The sequence below is a fragment of the Chiloscyllium plagiosum genome, unplaced genomic scaffold, assembly GCF_037043375.1.
Source record: "Chiloscyllium plagiosum isolate Xiang-an unplaced genomic scaffold, Cpla_swu_hap1 HiC_scaffold_42, whole genome shotgun sequence".
NCBI lineage: Eukaryota > Metazoa > Chordata > Chondrichthyes > Orectolobiformes > Hemiscylliidae > Chiloscyllium > Chiloscyllium plagiosum.
In genome coordinates this window covers 60,682,238-60,694,450 of record NW_028270180.1, presented here as the reverse complement: position 1 = coordinate 60,694,450, position 12,213 = coordinate 60,682,238, and positions in this window count along the sequence as shown.

Genomic DNA, 12,213 nt, shown 5'->3' with positions numbered 1-12,213 from the left:
TGGGAGGACAGAGAGAGGGGGAGAGAGAGTGGGGGCAGAGAGAGCGAGAGAAGAGATAGAGAGATGGGGGGTGAGAGAGAGAACGGACAGAGAGGGTGGGGACAGAGAGAGGGGGAGATAGAGATGGAGACAGAGAGAGGGAACAGAGATGGGGGACAGAGAGACAGGGATAGAGAGATGGGAACAGAAAGAGGGGGACAGAAAAACGGGGGCAGAGAGAGGGATACAGAGAAAGGGGAACAGAGACAGGGGACAGAGAGAGGGAGGACAGAGAGAGGGAGGACAGAGAGAGGGGGACAGAGAGAGGGGGGACAGAGAGAGGGGGACAGAGGGAGAGGGATACACAGAGATGCGGGACAAAGAGAGGGGCGACGAGGGGCAGAGAGGGGGGAACAGAGAGCCGGGGGACAGAGGGAGTGGGGCAGAGAGAGAGGGGGGATAGAGCGAGGGATACAGAGAGTAGGGACAGAGGGGGGACAGAAAGAGTGGGGGACAGAGAGGGTGGACAGAGAGATGGGGCCCAGCAGAGCAGGGACAGAGAGTGGCGTACAGAGAGATGAGGTTCAGAGAGGGGGACAGAGAGAGGGAGACAGACAAAGGGGGGACAGAGAGAAGGGCAGAGCAGAGGAGGGACAGAGTGGGGGACAGAGAGAGGATGTTCAGAGGGGACAAGAGAGAGAGAGGGTACAGAGAGAGAGGGCAGGACAGAGAGAGGGAGGATGGGGGTGCAGAGAGATCGAGAGAGGGTATAGAGGGGGGACAGAGAGAGAGGGGGACAGAGAGCGAGAGGGGACAGAGAGTGAGAGAGGGACAGAAAGCGAGGGGACAGAGAGAGGGAGGACAGAGAGAGGGAGGACAGAGAGAGTGGGACAGAGAGAGGCCGTACAAAGAGAGGGGGACAGAGAGAGGGCGACGGGGGCAGAGAAATGGCGACAGAGACAGGGGGGCTGAGAGAAGGGGGCAAAGAGAGGTTAACAAAGAGAGGGGAACAGAGAGAGGGGACAGAGTGGGGATAGAGAGCGCGGGGAGATAGCAGGGGTCAGAGAGTGGGGGCACAGAGTGAGGTGGAGAGAGAGAGAGAGGGGACAGAGAGTGTGGACAGAGTAGGGGACAAAAGGGGGGAACGAAAGAGGGGGAGAGAGAGGGGGCGACAGAGAGGGACAAAAAGGAGGGGTCGGATGGCAGAGAGAGGGGGACATAGTGATTGGGGTACAGAGAAAGTGGCGACAGAGTGGAGACAGAGAGAGGAGGCAGAGGTGGGGTGTAAAGAGAGGAGGGGGAGAGAGGGGGGGACAGAGAGAGGCGGACAGAGAGAGGGGGACAGAGAGAGGGGGTAGAGAGAGGGGGTAGAGAGAGGGGGACAGAACGAGGGGTGCCAGAGAGGGGGGAACAGAGGGAGGAAAAGAGAGGGGCAAAAAGAGAGAGGGAAGACAGAGAGAAGGAGGGCAGAGGGCGCGGACAGAGAGAGGGGGACAGAGAGAGTGAGGGACAGAGAGGGGGGGAACAGAGAGGGGGGACAGAGAGGGGGGACAGAGAGAGGTAGGGCAGAGAGAGAGGGACAGAGAGAGGGGAATAGAGAGACGTGGACAGAGATTGGGGGTGCAGAAAGAGCGAAAGATGGGATTGAGAGAGTGGGGGGAGAGTGAGAACGGACAGAGAGAGGGGGACGGAAAGCGGGGGCAGAGAGAGGGAGGACAGAGAGAGGGGTACAGAGAGATAGGTACAGAGAAAGGGGTACAGAGAGATGGGGACAGAGAGAGGGGGACAGAGAGAGGGAGACCGAGAGGGGACAGTGAGAGGGGATACAGAGATAGAGGGTGTAGAGAGAGGGGGACACCGTGAGGGGTGTCAGAGGGGGGACAGAGAGGGGGAACAGAGAGAGGGAAAGAGAGGGGGAAAGAGGGAGTGAAGACAGAGAGAAAGGGGGACAGAGAGAGGGGGGACAGAGAGGGGGAGGACAGAGTGAGGGAGGACAGAGAGAGGGAGGATAGAGAGAGGGGGACAGAGAGAGGGGGACAGAGAAGGGGGACAGAGAGATGGGGAGAGAGAGACGGGGACAGACAGTGGGGGCAGAGATAGCGAGAGGGTGGGGAGGTGAGAGAGAGAACGGACAGAGAGGGAGGGGACTGAGAGGGGGGAGGTAGAGAGGGAACAGAGAGGGGGGTCAGAGAGACGAGGATAGAGAGATGGGAACAGAGAGAGGGGGACGGAAAGCGTGGGCAGAGAGAGGGATACAGAGAAAGGGGAACAGAGAGCGGGGGACAGAGAGAGGGAGGACAGAGAGTGGGAGGACAGAGAGAGGGGAGGACAGAGAGAGGGGGACAGAGAGCGAGAGGGGGCAGAGAGAGAGAGAGAGAGGGACAGAAAGCGAGGGGACAGAGAGAGGGGGACAGAGAGAGAGAGAGAGTGGGACAGAGAGAGGCCGTACAAAGAGAGGGGGACAGAGAGAGGGGGACGGGGGCAGAGAAATGGCGACAGAGACAGGGGGGCTGAGAGAAGGGGGCAAAGAGAGGTTAACAAAGAGAGGGGAACAGAGAGACGGGAATGGAGAGAGGGGATAGAGAGTGGGGATAGAGAGCGCGGGGAGATAGAAGGGGTCAGAGAGTGTGGGCACAGAGAGAGGTGGAGAGAGAGAGAGGGGACAGAGAGAGTGGACAGAGTAGGGGACAGAGGGGAGGAAAGAGAGATGGGAAGAGATAGAGGGGGCGATAGAGAGGGAAAGAAAGGGGGTGTCAGAGGGCAGAGAGAGGGGGACATCGTGACGGGGGACAGAGAGAGGGGCGACAGAGTGGGGACAGAAAGTGGAGGCAGAGATGGGGTGTAAAGAGAGGAGGGGGAGAGAGGGGGGTACAGAGAGAGAGGGACAGTGAGAGGAGGATGGGGGGGCAGAGATAGAGGGGGTAGAGAGAGGAGACAGAGCGAGGGGTGCCAGAGAGGTGACAGAGAGGGGGGTCAGAGAGAGGGAAAGAGGGGCGAAAAGAGAGAGGGAAGACAGAGAGAAGGGGGGCAGACGGCGGGAACAGAGAGAGGGGGACAGAGAGAGTGAGGGACAGAGAGAGGGAGGACAGAGAGAGGGGTGACAGAGGGAGGGAGGACAGAGAGGGACACAGAGAGGGGAATAGAGAGACGGGGACAGAGAGTGGGGGCAGAGAGAGCGAGAGATGGGATAGAGAGAGTGGAGGGAGAGAGAGAATGGACAGAGAGGGAGGCGGGGACAGAGAGAGTGGGAGAAAAAGAGGGAGACAGAGAGAGGGAAGGGACAGAGGGGGGACAGAGAGACGGGGACAGAGAGAGGGGGTCAGAGAGTAGGGGACAGAGAGAGGGAGGACAGAGAAGGGGACGGAAAGAACATAGAACATAGAGGAATACAGCGCAGTACAGGCCCTTCGGCCCTCGATGTTGCGCAGATCCAAGCCCACCTAACCTACACTACCCCACTATCCTCCATATGCCTATCCAATGCCCGCTTAAATGCCCATAAAGAGGGAGAGTCCACCACTGCTACTGGCAGGGCATTCCATGAACTCACGACTCGCTGAGTGAAGAACCTACCCCTAACATCTGTCCTATACCTACCCCCCCTTACTTTAAAGCTATGCCCCCTTGTAATAGCTGACTCCATACGTGGAAAAAGGTTCTCACTGTCGACCCTATCTAAACCCCTAATCATCTTGTACACCTCTATCAAGTCACCCCTAAACCTTCTTTTCTCCAATGAAAACAGCCCCAAGTGCCTCAGCCTTTCCTCATACGATCTTCCTACCATACCAGGCAACATCCTGGTAAACGTCCTCTGCACCCGTTCCAGTGCCCCCACATCCTTCCTACAGTATGGCGACCAAAACTGCACACAATACTCCAGATGCAGCCGCACCAGAGTCTTATACAACTGCAACATGACGTCAGGGCTCCGGAACTCAATTCCTCTACCAATAAAAGCCAGTACGTCATATGCCTTCTTCACCGCACTATTTACCTGGGTGGTAATTTCAGAGATCTGTGTACATGGACACAAAGATCCCTCTGCTCATCCACACTACCAAATATCCGACCATTAGCCCAGTACCCCATCTTTTTGATACTCTTACCAAAGTGAATCACCTCACACTTAGCTACATTGAACTCCATCTGCCACCTTTCTGCCCAGTTCTGCAGCTTATGTATATCCCGCTGTAACCTGCCACATCCTCCTTCACTGTCTACAACTCCTCCGACTTTCGTATCATCCGCAAACTTGCTCACCCAACCTTCTAACCCCTCCTCCAGGTCATTTATAAAAATGACAAACAGCAATGGTCCCAAAACAGATCTTTGCAGAACACCGCTAGTGACGGCACTCCAAGATGAACCTTTACATCAACCACTACCCTCTGTCTTCTTCCATCCAGCCAACTCCTAATCCAAACCTCCAACTCACCCTCAATGCCATACCTCCGTATTTTTTGCAGTAGTCTACCATGGGGAACCATATCAAACGCCTTACTAAAATCCATATACACCACATCTACTGCTTTCCCCTCGTCCACCTCCTTAGTCCCCTTCTCAAAGAATTCAATAAGGTTTGTGAGGCACGACCTGTCCTTCACAAAACCATGCTGACTATCCTTGAACACATTATTCCTTTCCAGATGTTCATAAATCCTATCCCTTACAATTCTCTCTAAGACTTTGCCCACAACAGAAGTGAGACTCACCGGCCTATAGTTACTAGGGTTATCCCTACTCCCCTTTTTGAACAAGGGAACCACATTTGCTATCCTCCAGTCTTCTGGGACTACTCCTGTAGACAAAGAGGACATAAAAATCAAGGCCAATGGCTCTGCAATCTCCTCCCTTGCTTCCCAGAGAATCCTAGGATAAATGCCATCAGGCCCAGGGGACTTATCTATTTTCACTCTTTCCAGAATTTCCAGCACCTCTTCTCTACATACCTCAAAGCTATCCATCCTACTTAATTGTGACTCAGTACTCACATTGACAACAATGTCCTGTTCCTGATTGAATACTGATGAAAAGTATTCATTCAGTGTCTCCCCAATCTCTTCAGCCTCCACACGCAACTTCCCACTACTATCCTTGACTGGACCTATTCCTACCCTAGGCATTCTTTTATTCCTGACATACCTATAGAAAGCCTTAGGGTTTTCTCTAATCCTACCAACTAAGGACCTTTCATGTCCCCTCCTTGCTGCTCTTAGCTCTCTCTTCAGATCCTTCCTGGCTACCTTATAACTCTCAATCGCCCCAGTTGAACCTTCACGCCTCATCTTTACATAGGCTGCCCTCTTCCATTTAACAAGGGATTCCAATTCCTTATTAAACCTCGGCTACCTCACACGACCCCTCCCTGGCTGACGGGAACATACTTGTCAAGGACACTCAATAGTTGCTCCTTGAACAAGCTCCACATATCAATTACACCCTTGCCTTGAAGCTTACTTTTCCAAACCACACATCCTAAGTCATGTCTCACCGCGTCATAATTTCTCTGCCCCCAGTTATCCCTCTCCATCACGAGAGTAAAAGTCACTGAATTGTGGTCAATGTCCCCAAAGTGCTCACCTACCTCTAATTCTACAATCTGGCCTGGTTCATTACCCAGAACCAAATCCAGTATGGATTCACCTCTTGTTGGCCTATCTGCATATTGTGTCAGGAAACCCTCCTGCACACATTGGACAAACACTGACCCATCTAATGAACTTGAGTTATAGCTTTCCCAATCAATATCAGGAAAGTTAAAGTTCCCCATAACAACCACCCTATTACTTTCACTCTTCTCCTGAATCATCCTCGCAATCCTTTCTTCTACGTCTCTAGGACTATTAGGAGGCCTGTAAAAAGCTCCTAACAGGGTGACCTCACCTTTCCTATTCCTAACCTCAGCCCAAACTACCTCAGATGGCGAGTCTTCATCCATCGTCCTTTCCACAGGTGTAATACTATCTTTGACAAGCAATGCCACACCTCCCCCTCTTTTACCCCCACCTCTGACCCTACTAAAACATTTAAACCCTGGGACATGCAAGAGCCAATCCTGTCCCTGTTCTACCCATGTCTCCGTAATAGCCACAACATCGAAGTCCCAGGTACCAACCCACGCTTCAAGTTCACCTACCTTATTTTGTATACTTCTTGCATTGAAGTATACACACTTCAAGCCACTTTACTGTTTCCAGACACCCCCCTTTGAAATTGATGCCATGTTCCTAACCTCCCTACACTCCAGGTCCTGCACCTTAAAGCTACAGTCTGGGTTCCCATGCCCCTGCAGAGTTAGTTTAACCCCCCCCCCCCCGCCCCCCCCAAGAGCAGTAGTAAACCTCCCACCAAGGATACTGGTGCCCCTCAGGTTCAGGTGCAGACCATCCTGTTTATAGAGGTCCCACCTTCCCCAGAAAGAACCCCAGTTATCCAAATACCGGATTCCCTCCCTCCTGCACCATTCCTGTATCCACGCAGATAGAGGGGGCAGATAGAGGGGTACAGAAAATGGGGACAAAGAGTGGGGGACAGAGAGTGGGGGACAGAGAGAGGGGGGACAGAGAGACAGGGACAGGGAGAGGGAGTAGAGAGAGGGGGGTGAAAATGTGTTGCTGGAAAAGCGCAGCTGGTCAGGCAGCATCCAGGGAACAGGAGAAACGACGTTTCAGGCATAGGCCGTCCTTCAGGAATGAGGAAAGTGTGTCCAGCAGGCTAAAATAAAAGGTAGGGAGGAGGGACTTGGGGGAGGGGCGTCGGAAATGTGATTGGAGGAGCGAGGTCAAGGTGAGGGTGAGAGGTCAGACTGGGGTGGGGGCGGAGAGGTCAGGAAGAAACCAGGACAACCAGTACCTACAACAAAACCCAAGCAGGACAACCAGTACCTACATCAAAAATCCAACTAGGACAACCAGTACCTACAACAAACTTTCTCCTCGTAGAGAGAGGGGGACAAAGTGAGGGGGACAGAGAGAGGGGACAGAGAGCGGGGGACAGACAGTTCAGAGAGATAGAAGGGATCAGAGAGTCTGGGGACAGAGAGCGGGGGACATAGTGGGGGGACAGAGAGAAGGGGTCGGAGAGAGGGGGTAAAGAGTGGGGAACAGAGGGAAGATCGGTGCAGAGGGAGGGACAGAGAGAGGGGGAGAGAGATAGGGAGTACAGAGAGGAGGGACAGAGGGGACAGGACAGAGAGAGAGGGGACAGAGAGAGGAGTGACAGAGAGATTGGGGACAGAGAGGGGGACACAGAGAGAGAGGGGGCAGAGAGTTGGGGACCGAGAAAGAGGGTGACAGAGAAATGGGTGCACAGGGAGAGGGGGCAGAAAGCGGGGCAATGAGAGGGGGACAGAGAGGGGGTGGACAGAGAAAGGGGGGACAGAGAGGTGGGACAGAGAGATGGTGACAGAGAGATGGAGACAGAGAGATGGAGACAGAGAGAGTGGGGACAGAAAGAGTGGGGACAGAGAGGGAGAACAGAGAGTGGGACAGAGAGAGGGGGTAGAGAGAGGGGGAACAAAGGGAGGGGGACAGAGAGAGGGGGACAGAGAGAGCAGGGAGATAGAAGGGGTCAGAGAGTCGGGGACAGAGAGTGGGGGACATAGTGGGGGGATAGAAAGAGTGGGTCGAGAGGGGGGACAGGGTGGGGAACAGAGGGAAGATCGGTGCAGAGGGAGGGACAGAGAGAGGGGCGCAGAGAGAGAAGGGAGGACAGAGAGAGGGAGATGGGGCAGAGAGAGCGAGAGAGTGGATAGAGGGGGGACAGAGAGAGAGAGAGTGGGGATAGAGAGCGAGAGGGGTCAGAGAGAGAGGGACAGAGAGCGGGGGAACAGAGAGAGTGGTACTTAGAGAGAAGGGGTACAGAGAGAGGGGGACAGAGAGAGGAGGTGGAAGAGGGCGGGAGAGTGGGGGTAGAGAGAGGGGGACAGAGAGTGGTAGAGAGATGGGGAGAGAGAGGTGGAGAGAGCGGGAGACGGGAGGTGAAGACGGGAGGGGGACAGTGAGGGTGAGAGAGAGAGCTGGAGAGACTAGTGCAGAGAGAGGGCGGAGACAGAAGGGGAGAGTGAGAGGTCGAGTGAGGGAGTGAAGGAGGGACCGGCTGAGAGAGAGAGAGAGAGAGAGAGAGAGAGGGGACAGCTTTCGGTGGCAGAGTTTGGGGAGGCAGTTAGTGAAGAGAGAGAGAGGGGAGAGAGAGAGAGGAGGTAGAGAGAGGCGTGGAGAGAGAGAGGAGGTAGAGGGAGGGAGAGAGAGTGGGGGTAGAGAGAAAAGGGAAAGAGAGATGGGGTAGAGAGAGAGGGAGTGGGGGGAGGGGGAGAGGGAGTGAGGGGGAGGGGGAGAGGGAGCATGAGAGAGGGGACAGAGAGAGAGGCACGGAGAGAGGGGGGAAGAGAGAGAGGCACGGAGAGAGGGGGGAAGAGAGAGAGAGTGGGAGAGTGAAGGAGGGGAGGGGGAGAGCGCGGGGAGAGACGGGGGGACGGAAAGAGGGGGCAGATAGAGGGGTACAGAAAATGGGGACAGAGAGCGGGGGACAGAGAGCGGGGGACAGAGAGAGGGAGGACAGAGAGAGGAGGACAGAGAGATGGGGACAGAGAGAGGGGGGACAGAATGTGGAATAAAGCGAGGGGGACAGAGAGAGGGGACAGAGAGGGCAGGGAGATAGAAAGTGCAGGGAGATAGAAGGGGTCAGAGAGTCTTTGGACAGAGAGTGGGGGACATAGTGGGGGACAGAGAGAAGGGGTCGGAGAGAGGGGGTACATAGTGGGGAACAGAGGGAAGATCGGTGCAGAGGGAGGGACAGAGAGAGGGGGACAGAGATAGGGGGTACAGAGAGGAGGGACAGAGGGGACAGGACAGAGAGAGAGGGGACAGAGAGAGGGGTGATGAGAGATTGGGGACAGAGAGGGGGACAGAGAGATGGGGACAGTGAAAGGGGGTGACAGAGAAATGGGTGCACAGGGAGAGGGGGCAGAAAGCGGGGCAATGAGAGGGGGACAGAGAGAGGGTGGAGAGAGAAAGGGGGACAGAGAGAGGGAGCACAGAGAGAAGGGGTCAGAGAGAGTGGGGACAGAGAGAGTGGGGACAGAGAGAGTGGGGACAGAGAGGTGGGACAGAGAGATGGAGACAGAGAGATGGGGACAAAGAGATGGGGACAGAGAGAGTGGGGACAGAGAGGGAGAACAGAGAGTGGGACAGAGAGAGGGGTTAGAGAGAGGGGGACAAAGGGAGGGGGACAGAGAGAGGGGGACAGAGAATGCAGTGAGATAGAAGGGGTCATAGAGTCGGGGGTCAGAGAGTGGGGGTCATAGTGCGGGGTAAGAAAGAGGGGTTCGAGAGGGGGGACAGGGTGGGGAACAGAGGGAAGATTGGTGCAGAGGGAGGGACAGAGAGAGACGGTACAGAGAGAGAGGGGAGGACAGAGAGAGGGGGGATGGGGCAGAGAGAGCGAGAGAGTGGATAGAGGGGGGGCAGAGAGAGAGAGTGGGGACAGAGAGCGAGAGGGGTCAGAGAGAGACGGGGACAGAGAGCGGGGGAACAGAGAGAGTGGTACTTAGAGAGAAGGGGTACAGAGAGAGGGGGACAGAGAGAGGAGGTGGAAGAGGGCGGGAGAGTGGGGGTAGAGAGAGGGGGACAGAGAGTGGTAGAGAGATGGGGAGAGAGAGGTGGAGAGAGCGGGAGACGGGAGGTGAAGACGGGAGGGGGACAGTGAGGGTGAGAGAGAGAGCTGGAGAGACTGGTGGAGAGAGAGGGCGGAGACAGAAGGGGAGAGTGAGAGGTCGAGTGAGGGAGTGAAGGAGGGACCGGCTGAGAGAGGGAGAGAGAGGGGACAGCATTCGGTGACAGAGTTTGGGGAGACTGTTAGTGAAGAGAGAGAGAGAGGGGGGAGAGAGAGAGGAGGTAGAGAGAGGCGTGGAGAGAGAGGAGGTAGAGGGAGGGAGAGTGGGGTAGAGAGAAAGGGGAAGAGAGATGGAGTAGAGAGACGGGGGTGAGGGGGAGGGGGAGAGTGAGCATGAGAGAGGGGACAGAGAGAGAGGCATGGAGAGACAGAGTGGGAGGGGAGGGGGAGAGCGCGGGGAGAGAGTGGGGGACAGAGAGAGGGAGGACAGAGGGGGTAGAGAGAGGGGGCAGAGAGAGGAGTCCAGAGAAAGGGGAACAGAGAGAGGGGGACAGAAATATGGGGACAGAGAGAGATGGGGACAGAGAGAGGGGGACAGAGAGAGGGGGGACAGAGAAAGGGGAACAGATACAAGACAGAGAGAGCGGGGACAGAGAGAGAGGGTACAGAGGGGGGGACAGAGACAGGGGGATAAAGAGACAGAGTGGGCTGAGATAGAGGGGGTGAGAGAGAGGGGGTGAGAGAAAAGGGTGTGTGAGGGAGGAGGAGAAGAGTAGAGAGGGGGAAAGAGAGGGGGGAGAAAGAGCGTGGAGAGAGGGGGAGGAGACAGAGGGCGAGAGAGAGAGAGTGGATGGGGGTGTGAGAGAGAGGGTAGGATGTGAGGGTGAGAGAGATAAGGGGGTGAGAGAGAGAGAGGGTGAAAAAGGGAGAGGGGGTTAGAAAGGGAGAGAGGGGTGAGAAAGAGTAGGGGGAAGAACGAGAGGGGGTCAGAGAAAGAGTGGAGGTGAGGGGGTGAGAGAGAGGGAATGGGAGAGAGGGGGTTGGAGAGAGAGAGGGGGCGAGAGAGGGAATGAGAGAGAGAGAAGAGTGAGAGGGTGAGAGAGAGGGAGGATGAGAAAGATCGGGGTGGGGGAGAGGGCAGGTGCAAAAGAGAAAGGGGGTGAGTGAGAGTGGAGGAGAAAGAGAGGGTGAGAGAGAGAGGCGTGAGAGAGAAGGTGTGTGAGAGAGATCAGGGTGGGAGAGACTGGGGAGAGAGAGGGGGCTGATAGAGAGAGGGCTGATGGAGGTGTGAGAGAGACGGGTGAGAGAGACGGGTGAGAGAGAGAGAGACAGAGAGGTGGGTAAGAGAGAGAGGGTGTGAATGGGGGAGATAGAGTGAAGGGGTGAGAGAGAGAGGGTGAGAGAGAGGGTGTAAAGGGAGAGAGGGTGAAGGGTGACAGAGAGAGAGGTGAGAGAGAGAGCAAGGTGGAAAGAGAAGAGGTGTGAGAGAGCGAGGGGGAGAGAGATAACAAAGTGAGAGAGAAAGGGGATGTGAGAGAAAGGGGCTGAGAGAGAGAGGGCTGAGAGAGAGGGGTTGAGAGAGAGAGGCAGTGAGAGAGAGAGGGGCGAGAGAGATAGTGAGTGGTGAGAGAGAGAGGGAGTGAGAAAGAGAGTGGGTGAGAGAGAGAGGGGTGAGAAAGAGAGGGGTGAGAGAGAGAGGTGGAGAGGTGGTGGACAGAGGGAGGGGGTGAAAGGGTGATAAAGTTAGTAGGGTGTGAGAGAGTTTGTGTAATAGAAAGGGGGAGAGAGAGTGGAATGAGAGAGGGGGCAGTGAGGGAGAGGGTCTGAGAGAGACAGGGAGTGCAAGAGAGGGTGGGTGAGAGCGGGAGGGGCTGAGAGAGAGATGGGCTGAGAGAGAGGGGCTGAGATAGGGAGAGTGTGATAGAGGAGGGATGAGAGTGGGAGGGGGAAAGAGGGACGGGATGAGAGAGGGAGATGAGAGAGACGCGTGTGAGAGAGAGAGGTGAGAAAGAGGGGTTAGAAAGGGGGAGAGAGGGGGAGAGAGGGAGGGTGTGAGAGTGGGAGGGTGTGAGAGAGGGACGGGATGAGAGAGGGAGGGCGTGAGAGAGGGGTGTGTGAGAGAGAGATAGGAGAGAGAGAGGGTGAGAGAGGGGAGTGAGAGAGGGGAGACAGAGAGGGGAGAGAGAGGGGAGAGAAAGTAAGAGAGTTAGAGTGGTGAGAAAAAGAGAGGGGTGACAGAGAGAGGGGTTTGAGAGAGAGAGAGGGTGTAAGAGGGGGGTGAGAGAGGGGAATGAGAGGGGTAGGTGGGTGAGGGTGTGTGGGGGGGATTGGGGTTGGAGAGGGGTTGGGAAGGGGGGTGAGGGAGGTGGGAGGGAGATAGAGGGGGTGGGAGGGAGGTGGGAGAGAGAGAGGTGTGTGAGAGGGGTTGAGGGGGGCTGAGAGAGAGAGGTGGGTGAGAGAGTGAGAGGGGAGGTGATAGAGAGGTTGATGAGAGATGGGGAATGAGAGAGAGGGGAGGGTGAGAGAGAGGTGGGTTGAGAGAGAGAGATGGGAGTGAGAGAGAGAGGGTGGGAGAGAGAGGGGAAGAGAGAGAGAGGGTGAGAATGAGGGGGGTGAGAA